Below are 21229 nucleotides of genomic sequence, written 5' to 3'. Positions count from 1 at the left end.
TCTGTTTTTTGCCGATACCGATACCAGTGTAGTGATCTCATGTTGTGTTTATAGCTATATCTCGTGTTGTGTTTATAGCAGACTCCTCACTCAAATGTGCACTTGCAGTTTGGGCAACTCCAAAGCAAACTCCACATGCCCCAACATTTTATTTACCTGCCATAGTGTCAACCCCTTACCCCTGTGTCGGATCTGTGGTTAGACTGGTATATTCGCCGATACCGATATGACCCGATATGACAAATAAGGGCCGATCCGATACTTTTCCCCGATACCGATACAGTATCGGGACATCTCTAAAAGTAACACTTGTTATAAATGTTTATAATAGAGGGTATGCACGTGACATCATCATCATACCCGGAAGTTATGCGGGAATGCCTACTGAGTGGCAAAAAACTACTTTCTGGCCTTCATAGCCCATACCGTACATCCAAACAGAAAAGTCCTATTTGATTGCATTAAATGACTTTAAACAACATTAAATTCACTTTGTCACTCACTTTGCCACTCCATCTGCCATTCACTTTATGCCTGCGCATCTATTATGAACGACAACTTCTAACAACGTTTATGACTTATTATAAGTGGCACTTTAGAACTGAATTAAGATGTAAGCGTTACATCTGCTTCATTAGAGCACACACAATGCACTGAGTAGTAATAATGATAGTAATAATACAAAATAATAAGCCTTATTAGTATCATTATTGTTCATTTTTTATCGGTCACAAATGGGTGCATGACTGTATGAATGCTTGACATGCATTTACACGCACCAGAAACTCAGGAAGTCTGGAAATCAGAAGTCTATTCATGTTCTGTGAACAGAAGAATGTTGGCTTATGTTGAGGGAGTTCAGAGCCCTCATACCGACACACACAGGCTGACAATACACAGAGACACACATCCTTACACAGCCATATGTGAAAGTATGCATGCACACAGCCACACACACACATCAGGCGTATACAGCAACGCACGCACGCACGCATGCACGCTGCACGCACGCGTCAGTAGTAAAGAGTGCAATGTAATGAATTCATACATTTGTAACTCTGAGAGTTAAATTAACACTCGGGATTCACAGTGCACGCACGCACGTCGCACGCACGCGCGCGCGCACACACACACACACACATACACACACACACACACACACACACACACACACACACACACACACACACACACACACACACATACACACACACACACACACACACACACACACACACACACACACACACACACATACACCTACCTAGTAGGCATTCCGGCAGCATTTAAAATGCTTTCATGTTTATAGCAGAACAAACAGAGCAGAGCAGAGCCTCCTGTGTTTACTGTAATATGCAACGTTTCCATGACCGCCTTCCCCTCTGGCGCTCCAAAACAAAACCAATCACACCTAATGGACCACGTGTGGGACTGAAAAGAAAAAAAAAAACTTTTCAACCTTTTTTTCCTTTTGGAACGCTCGGTTACACCTAGCATATATACGCGCCCTCGGATTAATGGTTGATAAATGCAGGTCACGCCATGAATAGAGATCCACTGTACTCCTTATTCTGTGTTTGCGTACAGTACAGTACAGGCTGCGTACAGTACAGGGTGTTCAGCTGTGGCTGCCGAGGCATTTGTCATGTTCAGATGAATAGGCGACACTGACTTTAAGCCCCGTGCACACAGGTGGTTTTTTTCTTCTCCGCTCGACAAGAAATGGAGTTAGATTCTTGTGGCGGTTTCTTTTGAGATGCATTCAGAACAGTTTGATCAATAAAGACACTGTGTGCAAGGGCCTTGTACAGTACAGTAAAGTACAGTACAGTACAGTGAATGTCCTCCGTTTTCATTGGATGCTTGTCCAATGCAGCAGTACAGGTGCAGCCCTGCTGAAAAATCCAGCATAGACCAGCATAAGCTGGACCAGCAACTTTCTTGCTGGTCTTAGCTGGTGACCACCTTTTGCTGGTCTTAGCTGGTGACCAGCTTTAGTGTGTTTTGGACGCCATCTTGCTGGTCTTAGCTGGTGACTGACCAGCTAGGCTTTGCTGGTCCATGCTGGTTTAAACTGGTAGCTGGAATTTATGCTGGTCACCAGTTCATGCTGGTCTTAGCTGGTATTTTGATGGTTTTGCTGGTCACCAGCTTATGCTGGTCACCAGTTTATGCTGGTTTAACTGGTGACCAGCTTATAGTTTGTTTTGGGTTTAGGCTTAGGTCTTGCTGGTGAATTTCAGCCAGGGTCCCATGGTATTAAAAAATCACACCTGTGTGAAGTGAGGGGAACTAATATATTAAGTCTAAAGTCACTTTATTCGCGACCTAGTTCTTTCGGTCATGACCCACACTTTAATAATCATACATATAATCATATGTATAACAAGTGAAACAACATATATAATTGTCAACAACTGTTGTTTTTGACACTTTGACAGTCTTTCAGGATTTCTAAAACAAAATGTACACTCCAGAATTAGAAGAGGCCCAGTCCAGTGGCAAAGTCCTTGCTTTTTAGCTGACTCTCTTCAAGTGGCCATCCAAACATAGAGAGAGAGAACACTGACTCCTACATACATGCTACTCGGAGATTTCCTTCAATTTCAGAACAACACACTCCAAAAAGGTCGGTGTCTTTTTCAGTCCTTTAGGGTACTAGATTCTGAACACAAAATACTGTATATGCACAGTAGGAGTCCCAGTGCCATTGAGATGTCCACACTCTCCTCTGTGATTACCTGGTCATCCATCGACAGCATGATGTGGTCATATTTCTTGGGGTGACCCTCCCAGCCTTTCAGCATCATCTTTGGTGTCGACATGTCAGTGCTGGTCTGAGCTTGGCCATGGGAAGAGGGAATACCATTAACCATCAGACAAACACACACCCTCTGGCTAGTCTCCTGCAGTGTCAAAAACAGAAACAACCATATGATAATATAAAAACTAATGCAATAATACAATGTGCTTAAATTACATAGTGCTTCTCACACTAGTGAACGGTTCATGGCTCACCTCAACTTCAAACAGCAACTCTGGTTTCTCCTTGAATAGTGCAGGCAAGAGCAGAATTGCTGCTTCCGATTGGAGGCCTTAATAAAAAAAATACAATAATTTATTATAATAATGTTATTTTCATAATCCTTTAAAATCACGAGAACAAATGTCAGTCAAGTATAGTGAATGAGTGAGTGATTCACTTTTGTAATCTATAAATCAAAGTTCTACAGATTAAAGTAAATTGCATAAAATTGTTGAAAAATACAACACATTGGACCTTTAAATGTATCAGCATAAAGGTCCCAACGTTCATTCTGCACAGACTAGTTTTCAGCTAAAACAGATTGACAGTTTTTACCATGGTGCTTGGATTAACCCAGGGGGACAGTTAGACAGATATTTTGTGAAGCCACAAGGAAATCGGGATTTCCTGAAAGTTCATATAATGGCCTGTTGTGGCGCTGTCATTGGGCCCAAAAAAACCCATAGCCCCATAGAAGTTAATGTATTTGGGCCCAACTTCACCTAGACTGTATTACCTTAATAAACATGGTCATGAATACTTTCTGCTTCCAGTAACTAGTTTAAAGTCTCATTTCTAATGTCATAATATTATTTTTGGAAAATTATGGTCCCATTTATTAAAATAATTACCATGAAGTCGCGTATGTTCTGAGGGGCGTGGCTACCGTTACAGTCTATGATAGGGATTCCCCTCCCACTCGAGTCAAAATAAAAACCAACTAAGAAGAAGGGGGGAAGTCCCACCAAAACACAAAATAGCCCCTCCGCCGCGGTTCCATACGGGACAAGTAGAAATGCAAACAAATAGCAAATTACCTAAATAAAGTTTCCCCTGTGACATAAAAAACTGAGTTCTTTGCCATTTAATAAACAGTTAAACACTCACCTCAAAATATATATATATAATTAATATATATATAGGCCTATATATATATATATATATATATATACACACCGGTATGCCTATATACACACATAATATAGGCCTAATATAATTGAAGGTCGCAATTATATTATTATTATTATTATATGATTATTATCGAAGGTTAACTATAGAATCGTACGTTACCCAAAATCCCCATACATGGGGAAAACTATTGTGCCCAAATCTTGTGACATCATTATGACATCATCAGGGATGATAGTAAATCAGGGATTATATAGTGAATGCGACCTGCTATGGAGATCCTGATGTCATCAATATTAGTATATGGATATATGTCAGAACCTGACATTCCATATGTTGACGGGCTCTGCCCCAACTGCCCCAAAGTTATGAGTGCAGCCTCCTGGGCTCCGAGGGACATCCAGACTTGTTAGCCCTACTATGAACAACAACAACTAGTCAGTAGAGACGCAAAGATGGCGACCTCCACAGCCCGTTGCACGGCACTTTGGCTGGTGACAGCAGTGTCTTGTGCACGCCGTCGGGCTTGTTTGCTGTCTGTCCGAGCAAGACACGGAGATGCCAACGCCACGACGATACTGAGGTTGCAGCCATGCCGGACAGCGGGCAGCCATAGCTCCTGGAGACTCAGAAATGCCGTGACATTGCACCCATTAACAGGGAGATATCAACATGTCATCACCGGTCGTTCCCTCCACACCAGCAGCAGTGCCATGGCAAGCAACCAGGACTTCTATGAAATCTTGGGGGTTTCGCGCGCCGCATCACAGAAGGAGATTAAGAAGGCCTACTACCAGCTGGCAAAGAAGTACCACCCTGACATTAACCCGGATGACCCTGGAGCCAAAGAGAAGTTTGCCACGTTAGCTGAAGCATATGAGGAACTGAGCGATGAACTATGGAAGCAGTACGACACGTACGGGGCAGCAGGCTTCAACCCCAGCCGTGGCAGCGGCCCTGGGGCCGGCCAGCAGCAGCAGTACTACAGGGCCGGAGTCCCCAATGTAGACCGGGAGGAAGCAATAAGAACAGGAGCATTAAGAATAATAATAATAATGTTCAAAATGTTTAAAAAGATAAAAGGATAAACGAGACCTCAGCTGGGGAAAGCTATTCTGAAGAGGTGGGTTTTGAGTGAGGTTTTGAAAGAGAGGAGAGTGGGAGCAACTCTGAGATGGTTGGGGAGTTCATTCCAGAGTTTGGGGGCCAAAACATAGAAGGCCCTGTCCCCCCAGGTGCGGTACTTGGCCTTGCGGACCTTCAGGAGGTTGGCTTCACGACCTGAGGGAGCGGGGGGGACATATGGTTCAGGAAGATCGGAGAGGTAGGGGGGAGCCAGGTTATTGAGAGCTTTGTAGGTGGTGAGCAGGATTTTGTAGTGAATTCTTTGTTTGACGGGAAGCCAGTGTAGGTCGTGGAGGACGGGTGTGATGTGGTCTCTGGAGCGTGTACTGGTGAGCAGGGGGGCAGCGGAGTTTTGCACGTGTTGTAGTTTGTTGAGGACTTTGGAGGTGGTGCCATTGAGTATACTGTTGCATCTTCAGAAAGATCTTTGGGGAGTTCACCGCAGGCCGGGGCTTTGGAAACTTCAGCAGCATGTTTGAACAAAGGCCCGAGTTTGTGATGGAGTTGACCTTTTCCCAAGCAGCGAAGGGTGTGTCCAAAGAAATCACATTGAACCTGGAGGACGCTTGTCCTCGGTGTGTAGGGAAGGGCAGTGAGCCGGGTACCAAGGTGTCACATTGTAACTACTGTAACGGCACTGGCATGGAGTCAATCCAGACGGGTCCCTTTACGATGCACTCCCCATGTCGACGCTGTGGTGGGAGGGGCTCCATCATGATCACACCCTGCATGTTGTGCCGATGTTCAGGCCAATATAAGCAAAGGCAGACCATCGCTGTGCCTGTACCTGCCGGGGTTGAAGATGGTCAGACTGTCCGTATGTCCATAGGGAAGAAAGAAATCCTCATTACATTCAGGGTCCAGAGGAGCCCAGTGTTCAGGAGGAGCGGGTTCGACATCCACTCTGACGTGCTCATCTCCGTGGCCCAGGCCATTCTGGGGGGCACAGCCAGGGCACAGGGCCTCCATGAAACCATCAACATAGCAATCCCTGCAGGATGCCAAGCTGACCAGGTCATCCGGCTGCAGGGGAAAGGCTTTCGAAAGATGAACAGTTACAGCTATGGTGATCACTTTGTTCACTTCAAGATCAGAGTACCCAAGAAGTTGACCCAGCGACAGCGCTCGCAGCTCCTGAGCTATGCTGAGGAGGAGACCGATGTTCAGGGTACTGTCAACGGAGTGGTTGTTCGTGCAGGTGGGGGCAGCAGTGCCACAGGGCAGAGCAGAGCCGAAGGGGATCAAGAGAAGCAACAGGAGGATGGCTTCTTCACTAAAATAAAGAAAATGTTTATTTGAAATCATAAAGCAATATGGTAAATGAAGAACGGGGCCCGAGCTGAAGAGGTGGTTCTATGCGTTGATACATTCACACACACCAATAAAAAACCTGAAAGGGAATTCCTCTGCCTCTGCCTCTTCTGGGGTCAGCCTGGCCGGTGGCCAGCCTGCTCACCATTTGTCCATTACACCTATACCTATACCGAGAAACATGTCAGTCAGTGACTCCGTCGCACCACCATATATGGCCGTCAGTCCGTCACGCCTATGGCCGTGTCCATACTACACTGTCAGTGAGGGAGAAGACTGGATCATCACCTAGATCATCACGCTCCATAAATGGAGCTGACCTGTTCTGACATTTTGATCTGACCTCATCAAAAGCCAGTACACTCAACCATATGTTGATCTGACCTCATCAAAAGCCAGTACACTCAATACACCAGCTACCAGCTTGGCTTTGCTGGTCTGTCCAGTCATTAGACCAGCTAAGTCCAGATGGTAAGCTGGTTTTTGTTGGTCAGTCCACCATTTGATTGTCTACCAGCTTGGCTTTGCTGGTCATCTGGCCAGCCAGCTGGCTCACCAGCAAAGACCAGCAGAATCCAGCCTTCGACCAGCTAACGAAATACACTGACAAATGAGCCAGACCAGCTGACCAGCATGTCCAGCCTGGTATACCATCTATTCTAAACCAGCCTAAGACCAGCTAAAACCACCTAAAAACCAGCAACCATCATCAGCTGGTTTTTGCTGGATTTTTCAGCAGGGAGTACAGTTATGTAAACACTGCAGTGATTCTCAACCTGTGGGGGAAAAATACTGAAGATTTTAATGTTAATATAACATTAATATAAAATAAATAAAAATAAGTCTGCCTGACTTTCGTTGCCACTGTCGCAAAAAAATGCTTGCTCAGGGTGGGATCTCTGTCAGGTCTCTGCTCTTTATATGAAGTGCTCTTGAGACTTGAGAACTGCTAACGCAGGGGAGCTGGAAGTATACATTCACTAAAAACACACAGAGACATGTCCCAAAGTCTTCTCCCTTCTGGCTCCAAAACTATGGAATGCACTTCCCATTGCAATCAGAACTGCAGACTCACTCCCAATCTTCCGCCGTATAGTCTGAAACCCCACCTCTTCTCTACAGACTCCATCTTAGCCCGTAGCACTTGCCCTAGCCTTGACGACCTTACAGGGGTATGCAAAGGCACAACTTATGTACTGTAACTTAGAAAGCATTTTATGTAGACACATCACTATAGTATTATGTTTCATACATATTCCACTGTTAGGTTTTTAGCTTACGTCTGAGTCTTGATGACTATTTATGTAGATGTATTATCATGTTTTTGTTCTTGTTGTCTTGCTCTTGCACATTTTGAACTATACTAAATGTTAGTTCCATTGTTCCAAGCCGGAACACAATCGATTGACTGGTCATTAACACTTTTTCTGCCCGTGGCTAGGTGGTAGCATAAGCACAGATTAGCTGTGCCAGGCATTGGCTCCATAGAGTATAAATAAGGATAGAGACTGATCTGGCACGAAGCTCAATGTTAAAGCCCAGCTGCACGGGGTTTCCTCGTCATGAATCCACGGGTCCGCCTGCAGTCCCTCCTCTTACCACTAGGGCCCAGCGCTTCAATGTTGGAGCGCCTCACTGGCCCCTTGATTGGCTCCCATTTCATTTCCGGGTTATCAGCGAGGAGGGGGCTGTTGTTGTGACTTGTGAGGAGTGATCGTTAGCTATTAGCGCACACTGTTTATCTCTCGTCCGGCGCGATGCAAGACAAAGTCACAAGTTAATATGTCAGAATATGTTCGTATAGACGAGCCGAAAATAATTATAACTAGAAAAAGTGCCCTTCTGGGCACAGGTCTCCACCAGGATAGGAATGTAGGACATTGCAGCTTGCCTTCATCTGGTTGTTGGATAAAAGGGCAACAAAAGTAAATTATCCACAGATCCGTGCAGTTAGAGGTAAAAACACTTTTCGGCCAGTTATAGTGCCACCTTGAGGCTGAGTTGAAATTGTTCATGTGGCATTTCTTCCTCGGCCTAGTGGGAATGTGCGTGCACAATTTCACGGAAATCACGCGATGTGTTCATGATTTGCAGCATTTTGTTTGAAACTGAGCACTCCTGTGAACTTTGGAAGCCAATCTTAACCAATCAGGATGGATTCTGAGAAATCTGAAAGACCGGTTTCGTTGAATGGCTCTAGAGAGACTGTGTACCAATTTGCGTGATGTTTGGACAAAATCTGTAGGTGTACTGTGCAAAAACTTGTTTTGCACAAAGCGGCCTCCTGGTGGCGCTATAACAGGCCGTTCTGGAAGGTTTGGGGCAGAGGTTCATCGTTGGCATCCAGGGAGTGTGTGTGCAAAATTTGGCATCGACCGGGTTAACGGTGGCCGAGATTAGCTGCTCACGGACACACACACACACACACGGACGGACGGACGGACGGACACACGGACGGACGGACGGAGTGCAAAACATACTCTCCCCCCATGCCTTCGGCCTGGTGGAGACAATGAACAACCACTGGAAGTTACAAACCAGGGTTTGGGAACATAGATTAGTTCTGCTCTGTATACTGGTCTGAGGTCTGTTTGGGTGGTTGCTGGCTGGGGGTGGGATTAGGAGTTGGAGTACTGGGCAGATTGGGTAGTGCATCTGTGCATGCGATGTGATGTAAGTGTGTGTTGTGTGCGTGCGTGCATGCGTGTGTGTTTGTGTGTGTGCGTGTGCGTGTGTGTGTGTGTGTGTGTGTGTGTGTGTGAGGCTAGCCAGTTCTCTCCTCGCTCCATTTGCTGTTGTAGCCCAGCTGAAATAGAGAACACATGGGAGCAGTTCTGAAGCTCCCCCATCGCCTCATCTCTCTCTCTCTCTCTCTCTCTCTCTCTCTCTCTCTCTCTCACTCTCTCTCCAACCACCATCCTTCATCCCCCTTCTTTTTTGATCCGAGCTGTTCGGCCGGAACAGGCAATACGAAATCGACCTCAAAATTTCCATTCGGAACAGAAGAGAAAAAACAAACGAATGATGAGGGGTGTGTATGTGTGTATGTGAATGTGTGTGTGTATGTGTGCGTGGGAGTGGGGGGTAGGGGCTTTGGGTGGTGGGTGTGTGGGGTGGTGGTGGTGGTGGTGGGGGAGGCGAAACGACAACATTTGCGCACACGGCAGACGGGGAACTCTGTGCCAACTGTGTTATGTTTGGCAAACCTTGAAGTGCCTTAATCTACGGTGAGAGAGAGAGAGAGAGAGAGAGGGAGAGAGAGAGAGAACAACAAGGCAGAAAGACATGGAGGGACAGACGATGTTTGAACCATGGGAGAAACCTCATATGGATGTAATTTTCCTATTAAAGTAATGGCCGTCTATCAGTGTCTTAGACGTACAGATTGGGGGCCTTAGCGCTGGCTGCTGGCAGTTCGTGTGCAAGTGTGTGTGTGCACAGTACACACACGTACTGTAGAGGTGTGCGTGTGTGCATGTGTGCGTGCGTGCATGCGCGCGTGTGTGTGTGTGTGTGTGTGTGTGTGTGTGTGTGTGTGCGCACATGTACAGTATAGTTGGGGCTGGCATCTGTGTTGGCAGATATAATACGGCTGGTAATAACGCGGCTAATAACGGCACTTCAGAAGGCCTGCTGAATGGCGTGCCGAGCCGGGCCGCACGGAGAGGAGAATAACACACCTTCACCACCGTCCAGTGTTTCACCGTTAAAGTGGACTGTACAGTACCGACTGTACAGTAAAACTGTACTGTACAAGCGGCCTGCATTTCCAACATGTGATGATATTATAGAAGTTGGCCCCCCAAATATAATCTGCAAGATTCTAATGATGATATGGAAATATTGTGTGAAGCAGTTTTGTATGTAAAACAAATGAGTTGAAATGAGTTTTCATTGTTATGAATGGCCCGCTTTTAATACAATCCCTACTTTTGGCGGAATGCTCCGCCATAAGGAATGTAATAACCTTCCGCTCCTGTCGGAATGCTCCGTCAGATTAGCTTTATTATTGATATCAAACCGAAGCGCTGATTTCTATTTTTTCATTATTATTTTGGCTCAGCCTTTCCTAATTTAGCGATCCTAGACCGGATTGCGCATGCGCGCTGCCGTCCACCTCCCATTATACAGGCAGACTAAAAGCTGAATAACTCCTAATCTACGGAGCTCTCCATGGTTTGGTCAATTAGCGCGATTTTCGGAGGTCTTTTCTGATTATCCGGTGGTCTAGATGGAAACATTGGTGCTTTCTAGAGCAAGGATGGCTATATTTTAGCTCGCTAGCATTGACGCTATTTATTTAGCATAAGATGGACGCCCACAACATCCGTTTCTGTGCTGCGTGCGCAACCTCTAAATCGCCCCCACAGACCGTGGCAGTCAGAAGTTGGATTTGTGTCCAGCAGGTGGCAGTGAACCTGTTAACGTTGGGTGGAGGATGTTATGTCACATCTCAATCTCGAAGAACTTAAATACTGTATACAATCAGGGGCTCCACTCAGAAATATACCATAGTTTGGCAACCGTTTCTAACCTACTTTGCGGTAATATTTTCTACGTAGTCATTGGCCATCTCTCTCCCCCCCCCCCCCCCTCCCCTTCATTTTAAATAAAATTGTATCTGTGTTTTATTTCAGTCATAGTTGATTTCATTAATATACAATTTGTGTTTTTTTCTACATTGCATTTCAGACTTTTACACTCTATACATGAATGTTGAGTACTGGTGTTGTTGTTTTGTTCTGTATCTGTTTTGTAATATTATTGTTGTCATGTATCTGTTGTCTGTCCTGTCTCATGTGTAAACTTCAATAAAAATACTTGAATAATAATGATCCAGACAGGTTCTGGTACCGCTGCAGTACAGCAGCCGTTGGTTTAATACTTGAATGTACTGTATGTTAAGCGTAGGAACAGTCGCTCACTTTCACATCCACTGACCTCTTTTTTTTCCCTCTTTTTTTTGTTTCACAAACCCAGTCTCAAAAAACATACTTCCTACAAAAACCAAAGCAGTTTGAGAACAGTCCAGGGAGTCATTAAACCGCTCGGAACACTGGAGTCCCTGTTCTAAGTATGACATAATACGCCGACATTTCGCAAAAATGGGAGATTTAAAAGCCCACGACCCCACGTTGCATCGTAACATGACACGTGGTGAGCTTGTAGATCCATAATAACTCGTAGTGCCATGAGGGTCTATGAGGTTAAGCAATACGTAGGTGGTGTTTCTGGAAGGGCTTGAGTATACAGTATATACAGTATCGTCTCTGTCGGTTGTGGGAACCTCTTATGTCCAAAACTGTTACTTTTCAGGATTCAAAATCAAAAATACCAAAAGCATCGAAAAGCCTGTAAAGCAAAAAAAGAAGGGGATCCGTGGGTTTACTACATATGAATTGGGGGTCCTCCTTGACATGAAAAGATTTGAGAACCAGCGATTTAGATGCCGGTGACACGCTCCGTATACCGCGAGCTGTTGACAGGTGTCTCCCAGAATGCCTCTCTGCGTCCGTCAGGCTCTGCATGTGCGTCCATCCGGTTGTTTGCTGTGGCGACAGAGGCTCGTGAGGGCCCAAAGCCTTCCAGTGCTGTTGATACAGTCGGTCTCATGTTCAGAGCCCCTCCATCTATCTCTCACCACAGCAAGCTTCATTCTGCCCCTCGTGTGTGTGTGTGTGTGTGTGTGTGTGTGTGTGTGTGTGTGTGTGTGTGTGTGTGTGTGTGTGTGTGTGTGTGTGTGTGTGTGTGTGTGTGTGTGTGTGTGTGTGTGTGTGTGTGTGTGTGTGTGTGTGTGTGTGTGTGTGTGTGTGTGTGTGTGTGTGTGTGTGTGTGTGTGTGTGTGTGTGTGTGTGTGTGTGTGTGTGTGTGTGTGTGCGTGCGTGCGTGCGCGAGGTTTTTTATGGTTTTTACGGCTATTTTTCGGCTGTGGTGTTTTCAGCTATTTTCAGTGTCATGTTGATGTCCTCACAAGTACAGTAATGCAAAAGCGTGCGTGCGTGTTTCTTTTTAATGGGTGGTCTAGCTCGGATAATACTGGAATACGCCCACCTTCTCCAGCCAGGCGAATTAAGACTTGTACATATCCCTGGCGGTCCCCGTAGTAAATCATTACAGACATCAACAACAGCTAACCGAGTGGTTCTCAAACCTTATAACGCTCAAATAATTTGTATTTTGCCACTGAAAAGATTTTGTGGAGAGATCTCATAAGCGAAGATTTGTGTTAAATATTTTTCAAAATTGTTCACAATATTTCTCAAAATTATTTTGGAAATGTTCAAACATAGCAGATCTACAATAGTTGTAGATAAGAAACCGATTTATTTTTGTTGGTTTGTTACATACATGCCATTCCATAGAGCTGGACCACAGTGAAAGGCGAACTATTTCTAAAATAAATCAAAAATGTAAGGTGTTTCTAGAGGGCAGTTAAGGCTTATTAGCCAGGAATCCTATAGCATCACAATCACTTGAACCACCGTAAACCCTGGATACATCAGCTATTTTTAAATTTATTTCAAAATCTAATTTTGAGATTTTTTTAATCTCACTCTACGTGTGGTGTAATGCGGCACGTTGTGAGCTTGTAGAACAAGGAAACATAACCTCACAGTCCATTCTCAGGTTTCTTTTCTCAGTGCTATAAAGTACAGTCAAACTTGGACAAGGATCTGTGCATGTGTAATCGAGGGAGAACTACTTTGTTGATAACATATTTCTGACTTTATGCCCCGGGCATGCTCTTGTACGTATCTTGAGACAAAGAGATTGTGTGTGTGTTAGTATGTGCGCGTGTGTGTGCGTGCACGTGTGCGTGCACGTGTGCGTGTTGAGGTTGACTGTTTCAGCAAGTAGTATTTGCCGTCGACCTGTGCCAATAAAAACCATGCTTGATACAACTATCAGACGCCCAAATATAGCGTCGGCGGAGACAAGAGATTTACTGTCTGTGTAGTGAAGACAGGCCCAGAGAAACAACAGGCCCATTGACGGACACACCGATATATAAAGACAAAACTTTATTCCATTGGTGTTCTACACAATATACTCAATAGGCCTACGCCTAATTCCCTTTCAGTTGTCCCAGGCCAGTGCGTGGTACATTTACTGAAATACTGTAGGCCTATTTAACTACAAATTTGAGGCATTGTTTAACAGTTTCCGTGCTTTGAATGGATTACTCCAGGTTAATGTCGCTGCCATATCGGACATACGCGACTTTTGTTTTATGTGTTTAATCCGCCGCAATGTAAAAAATAAATAGAAAATCCTTCTTCGTTGCGGAGAAAGAGAGTAGATGCATCTGTTTGGATGATGAAACCGGAAATCGTCACATGCTGTGGGCTGCTAGGGCTTCTGGGAAATTGAGGCCAATACAAACGAATGGGGTTCAACGCCTCATGGAGGAGGCTCCTGTGCTGCGTCTTCCGGGTGTACCAAGATGGCGGGTGGTCCGGCCGTTCATAACAAACGGGGGAAGCTTTTTTCGCTCGATTTTCGCGGATTAAAAGCCCAAATAATTCAGCGTATGCTCTAAAGGTAATACAACAATCTCGGCAGTGAAGGGGGGTTGATTAAAAGTCTGGTAAATCGTTTTCCGCAGTCAAACTGTTAATATAGGCTACTTCAGTGTTCATGCTGTGAGATTTTGAGTTTGAAAGAGATTGAAATGGGGCGGGAACACCCCAAAACATTATGTTATGCTTTAGCTATTGAAAAATAGCAGACCTACAAGCTCGTAGCGCGGCACTCGGTGCCGCGCTATGAGCTTGTAGGTCTGCTATTTTTGAAAAATTGTGAAAATGTGGCGCAAACCTTTTAATATATATTCTTTCAGAGCGAAAAATCTCAAATCTTTGCTTCTGGAGGGGGGAGGGGTCCCTGGAACAACATATTTTCAGATGGGGGGGGGGTCGGCGGTCAATTACATATAATTCTGGGGGTGAAAATGTCTGAGAACCACTGACATAGAAACATAGGTTTTTCGAGAAAACTGTCAGGATTTAGAAGACATTTGTAGAATCGTTCCCAGGTCAAAATGTGTTAAGTGAGAATGGGCAGTATCACATCCGACACCCTGCACCCCTCGGCACCGGAGCACCCCAAGGACGCATGCTGAGCCCTCTCCTCTACTCCCTGTATATACACACGGCATGCCTGTGCAGGACACACACCACTTCCAGCATCATCCTGAAGAATGCTGATGGACACGACGGTTTACTGGCCACTCTTGTGCCAGGAGAACGGCCTCACACTCTCAACATGGACAAGACACCACGGAGATGATCATGGACCACAATGGGAGGCGAGCTCCAAGATCTGTACAAGAAAGAGGTGAACAGTCAAAGCTCAGTATGCGTCATCAAGGACAGGCACCACCCCGCAGCCACAATGACCGCGGACCGGGGCAAGGCGGCCTATACCATAGGTCCGTATGGACAGACCACCATGTTTATGAACTCTAACCAGCTCAGTGGCATTGTGGTTAGAGGGTCTGCCCTGAGACTGGGAGGTCGGGGTTCGATCCACCAAAGACTCTAAAAAAATGGGACCCAGTGCCTCCCTGCTTGACACTCCGCATCAAGGGTTGGATTGGGGTCTAAGTCCCTGCGACATACTAGCGTCATGTCCAGGGGCTGTACTTGTACATCAAGCTGCCTCACGTATACAGAAACAGGAGATAGGCTCCTTCCCTATGGGCCTCATGGCTCGGCAAGGCTACTTACTACTACTACCATGTTTATGAACAGCTGAGGCAACCTTTTGTGGACTTTGGGGTTGAATTTGACACTTTGCCGATACTCTGCGCCTCAAATGTCTTGAACGACGAACACACTGACACTCAAAAAAGGCTAACCTTTTATCTGCTATACTCACCGTCTTTGAACTTGAAGAGGCACCACCTGGGGAAATAAAAATCTAAAGTTGAAGACTGTGTTTATCGACTCGCCTAAATAATAATTAGTTAAAGAAGACGGCATTTGTTGTTGTTGTGATTATTGTTTACTCACCGGTCTAGGTCTAGGTCTGCTATTTTTGAAAAATCGTAAAAATGCGGCAGAAATCTTTGAACATATATTCTTTCAGAACTAACTTTTTTTTTTTTTTTCCGACGTCAGGCCTAAATGGATTAAAAAGTATTTAGATTTGAAAACGTACTCACCGACTTCCCATAAAAGAGTTTACGTACCATTTCCTATCTAAGTACCTACACCTGTGTCCTCCCTCCCCCACTTACCTTGCTGTGCCGCCGTCCACCAACCAAGAAGGGAAAAGAAGAAAGGGATTCTTTGAATGCTGGGTTGGTAGACTGCCCAGTATTAGCCTGTGGCCCCAGCTAATTCCCCCGCTGTGAACAAGTGACTAATATCTGCTTCTCCTCCTCCTCCTGCAGCGGGGCAACCTACCTCGAAGACACTTCAATTGATGATGATGATGATGATGATGATGATGTGATATTGACATTCCTAATTTCTCTGCAGCAACTTTTGGTTTCAATAGAAAGAACTTTGGCCTGTTATACCTTGCAACCACACTGCACTGTCAGATTTGCCACAACCTGTAAACCCTGTGATGTGACAATTCAGATTCTGAAACAGACTGACAAAAAGAAAGATAGAAGAGGATAATGTTTTTTTTTATGTAAATGGTGTGGTCCACAGTATATACACTATAAGTACTGTTCGTCTACTGTAATTTCCTCTCAGTTCTCCTAGGCAGGCACAGATATCCTCCAGACCTTTATAAGCTGTGTGTGTGTGTGTGTGTGTGTGTGTGTGTGTGTGTGTGTGTGTGTGTGTGTGTGTGTGTGTGTGTGTGTGTGTGTGTGTGTGTGTGTGTGTGTGTGTGTGTGTGTGTGTGTGTGTGTGTGTGGTTTTGGTCGTCTGAATACAGATGGGGTTTCTTCTTCTTGGCTATCAATATGGAGGAGTGCATGGCACAAGCCAGACAGGAGGATTAGCAATAATAGTCCTTGTCAGGGAGATGGACAGATGTGTGTGTGTGTGTATGTGTGTGCTTGTGAGTGTGCGTGCATGCCTGCGCATATGAGTATAGCACAGCTGTCAGATTTAAAAAAAAAAGTCCCACCCTTCAGGAATGTGGGAAAACAGATTTTATTTCAGATTGATGACGGTGCATTTTTTGATATATTATGTGTTTATGGGTCCAAAGGTCATGAAACGTGCCTATCACTTTCTCCTGGGCTATGCGTTTCACTGCTGCTGATGGATTAGGACTGCAACTGGAGATCAGCTGTGAGCTTTTTGGTCACCCGAATCCGAGTGTGCATATTTATAATCCGCCCGTTATCCGACCGCATTAATTCATTAATCCAATTCATATACCCGCAACCACCCGAAATCCGCTGCAGGGATAGCCAATCTACAAGCTCACAACGCGTCGCTTGTAGATCGGCTATTTATAAGTTGTGTCACTCACCACTGCCGACAGTTCACCACAGTTGCAGTTGTATATTCCCATTTCCATGGCAACAATTTGTGCCTGATGGAAAATATTAAAATACTACTAACGCACGCACGCCGAGATGTTGCGCCTTTAAAAAAATATTTTATAAGCCTATAGAATATAGATAGATGTCATTAATTTATTTCCGTTTTAAAAGTTATAAAGCCTATATAGATAGATGCCATTAATTTATTTTCAGCATTATTTCACCCGCGGTTTATCCGATATGAATTAATAATATATTCCATTGACCCTAAACCGACCCTAAACGGCGGGTTATTCTATTTTATTCTATTCTATACTTTTCTATACTTTTCCAACTAATCAAATAACCGAGATGCTTGTTGTTTCATGTTTCTAAAAGTATTTTTATGCAGTATCAACTAATCGGTTAACGACTTAAAGGACAACTTTAGTTTTTTTCAACTAAGGTTCATGTTTTAGGTTGTTATTAGAGAAACTAAAAGATGAGTGTTAATTTTCTTTCATTTGCTGCTTTCTTTCGTTTTTGGGATTTTATCAGTTTCTGACAGGGGGGCGGGGGCATTCGAGCATGGGGCTAAATATGTATTTTTTTACAAAATATTATGGCGATTTGTTTTTTTATTATTTACTATAGTCCTAATAAACCCCAAGAAATTACATCTGGCCACAAAAGATCACAGGATCTATTGAATGTGACAAACTGACATATTGAGCCTATACACACAGTATAAGCCTTCCCCCAGTAGGCTACCTTCACATTCAGTAGATCCTGTGATCTTCTGTGGCCAGATGTAATTTCCTGGGGTGTATTAGGACTATAGTCAATAATACAAAAATAAATCACCATAAAATTTGGTAAAAAATTACATATTTAGCCCCATGCTCGAATGCCCCTGCCCCCCTGTCAAAAAGAGCTAAAGTCCCTAAAACGAAAGAAAGCAGCAAATGAAAGAAAATTAACACTCATCTTTTACTTTCTCTAATGACATCCTAAAACATGAACCTTGGTTGAAAAAAACTAAAGTTGTCCTTTAAGCAACTTTGCACTGCAGTGTCTTTAAAATAGGCACATTTTGGTACTTTTCGCCTGGATAAGAACATGCCCAAAATAGGGATTTATTATTAATCGATTATTTTATTAAACTACCGGTAGATCCCTAGGATGGATGATTAGAGCACCTCTAAGGACACAACCCTAGGATGGATGATTAGAGCACCTCTAGGACACAACCCTAGGATGGATGATTAGAGCACCTCTAGGACACAACCCTAGGATGGATGATTAGAGCACCTCTAGGACACAACCCTAGGATGGATGATTAGAGCACCTCTAGGACACAACCCTAGGATGGATGATTAGAGCACCTCTAGGACACAACCCTAGGATGGATGATTAGAGCACCTCTAGGATACAACCCTAGGATGGATGATTAGAGCACCTCTAGGATACAACCCTAGGATGGATGATTAGAGCACCTCTAGGTACATTAAGTACATTTACTCAAGTACTGTACTTAAGTACAATTTTGAGGTATTTACTTTACTCGAGAATTAACTTTTACTTCTGCTCCACTACATCTCAGAGGCAAATATTGTACTTTTGCTCCACTATTCTTTTAAACTTTTTAAGTTTTTTTATAGATTTTGATTATTAGTACAAAACATACATTAACCACTTAAGCCTTATATACATTTCGGCAATTTGAAAATAGTAGATCTACAAGCTCACAATACGTCGCGATGCGACACATTGTGTGCTAGTAGATCTGCTATATTTTCAAAAGATTTGTATACATTTATCCAAAACTTAAAATGAGACATTCTGCATAATGAGTACTTTTCCTTAATTTCCTACTTTTTCCTTCAATCATTTTGTACTTTTACTCAAAGTACATTTTGAATTCTGGACTTGTACCTGTAACGGAGTAGTTCTACATTGCAGTATTGATACTTTTACTTAAGTAAAACAATTGAGTACTTTCTCCACCACTGAATGAGAAGCGAGGGGGTGACTTGGCAGGACGTGTAGCAGACCAGTGGTCAGAGGAACAGTCTGCAGGGCAGAGTAGATATGAGCTGAGTGCTGCAGACCTACATCCAGTCATCCAGGGGGTCTGCAGGGCGTTATGGCCAGAGTAGAGATGAGCTGAGTGCTGCTGTCCTACATCCAGTCATCCAGGGGGTCTGCAGGGTGTTATGGACAGAGTAGATATGAGCTGAGTGCTGCTGTCCTACATCCAGTCTTCCAGGGGGTCTGCAGGGCGTTATGGACAGAGTAGAGAGATGAGCTGAGTGCTGCTGTCCTACATCCAGTCATCCAGGAGGTCTGCAGGGTGTTATGGACAGAGTAGAGATGAGCTGAGTGCTGCAGACCTACATCCAGTCATCCAGGAGGTCTGCAGGGTGTTATGGCCAGAGTAGAGATGAGCTGAGTGCTGCTGTCCTACATCCAGTCTTCCAGGGGGTCTGCAGGGTGTTATGGACAGAGTAGAGATGAGCTGAGTGCTGCAGACCTACATCCAGTCTTCCAGGAGGTCTGCAGGGTGTTATGGACAGAGTAGATATGAGCTGAGTGCTGCTGTCCTACATCCAGTCATCCAGGAGGTCTGCAGGGCGTTATGGACAGAGTAGAGAGATGAGCTGAGTGCTGCTGTCCTACATCCAGTCATCCAGGGGGTCTGCAGGGCGTTATGGACAGAGTAGAGAGATGAGCTGAGTGCTGCTGTCCTACATCCAGTCATCCAGGGGGTCTGCAGGGCGTTATGGACAGAGTAGAGAGATGAGCTGAGTGCTGCTGTCCTACATCCAGTCATCCAGGGGGTCTGCAGGGCGTTATGGACAGAGTAGAGAGATGAGCTGAGTGCTGCTGTCCTACATCCAGTCTTCCAGGGGGTCTGCAGGGTGTTATGGACAGAGTAGATATGAGCTGAGTGCTGCTGACCTACATCCAGTCTTCCAGGGGGTCTGCAGGGTGTTATGCTGACGTGTGTCTGCATGGGACACATTCCAGCCATGCTGTGTCTTTTGTGCTCACCTGTTATGCAATCCTCACGGTAATCCTGTTTGGTCTCGTGCATCTTTTAAGTGAATCTTCTTGTTTGTTTGGTGTGGTGCTAGAAAGAGATTGGGTTTTCTTTCTGCTCAATTGCAGGACTGTGTGTGTGTGTGTGTGTGTGTGTGTGTGTGTGTGCGTGTGCGTGTGCGTGTGCGTGTGTGTATGCATGTGTGTGCTTGTGTGTGCGTGCGTCACTGAGTGTGTAATGAGTGGTTACCTGATCTTCATGTCAGTCAACCCCATTGTCCCCTTACCTCTTGACCACAACCTGTCAATCACCACAGTGCATGCCCACACACACACACACACACACACACACACACACACAGATGCACCACAGAACAAGAGAAGCGCATGAGGCCTGCAATTGAGTGAAAACCCAAGCCCTCGTCGCATCCACTGAATAAAGTGTCGAGGCCTACTGTACGTGTTTTAATTTTTTTAGAGGGGTTCAACATACTGTAAGGGTTTGAAGCTGCATCTGGTTACATGAACTACCTACTGTATTAGTGGAGAGACTGACTTCTATTTGTTGGCATCTGTAAGTGTACAACACGCAACTGACTTCCATTTTGTTCCTGCTTCCTGCACTTGGCATGAGGGCAGGGAAACACGCGCGCACGCGCACACGCACGGAGAGGCGCACACACCATATTATACATTGGGGGGAAATACCCACTCTGTGTGACTTTTGGCATGATGAATTATTACAGTATTACCCATAATACCATAATGTCAGTCAGTATACTGGGCATGTGTACAGTACAGGTGAACAATCAGCCAAGCTAACAATATAGTCAAACATTCTGCAAACATTTTAGATCGACAAATTGACACATTGATGGGTAATTAGCCCTTCACTAAGTCCCTCCCCAACCCATCCTTGTCCAATAGGCACGTTAGCAGCGAAGAAAACGTGACCTGCATAGCAACTTGGACAGTCGCTTTTTGGGGTGGGATTTAGTGAAGGGCTAATTAATGTGTATAGATTTGCTGAAGAGATGTGGGGAAAAAATAGGATGCGACCAAGTTTAGTCCTCACCCTGTACTCGGGGGGGCTCTAACCTTTTCTGACTTTGCTCTACATTAAATATCCTCGCTGGAAATATAGACGACCTACTGTACAAGCTCACAATGTGTCACAACGTGACACATTGTGAGACTGTAGATCTGTTACATCCGCCAAACGTTTCCCCCACAATGCGGATGCTGCATGGGGTTTAACCCATTTTGACGTTGAAAAAAAAAAAAGTCTTCTAAATCATGACAGTTTTCTGAAATACCCATGTTTCTATATCAGTGGTGCTCAATATTTCATGTCAAGGACCCCAGAATGATGTGTATTTGGC

General features: G+C 44.8%; 1 pseudogene across 1 annotated transcript; it reads left to right on the top strand.

Annotated features, from left to right (window-relative positions):
• The first annotated feature begins 4388 nt into the window (after positions 1–4388).
• On the top strand, positions 4389–6358 carry LOC310865817 (dnaJ homolog subfamily A member 3, mitochondrial-like; annotated as a pseudogene). Its single transcript has 2 exons — positions 4389–4938; positions 5460–6358. The product of its transcript is annotated as a dnaJ homolog subfamily A member 3, mitochondrial-like (transcript).
• Positions 6359–21229: the final 14871 nt, after the last annotated feature.

This window comes from Protomyctophum parallelum (genome assembly GCF_964188405.1).
Source record: "Protomyctophum parallelum genome assembly, chromosome: 10".
Taxonomy (NCBI): Eukaryota; Metazoa; Chordata; class Actinopteri; order Myctophiformes; family Myctophidae; genus Protomyctophum; species Protomyctophum parallelum.
The sequence above is the reverse complement of the archived record's forward strand: the minus strand, read 5'-3'. Positions and strand labels throughout refer to the sequence as shown.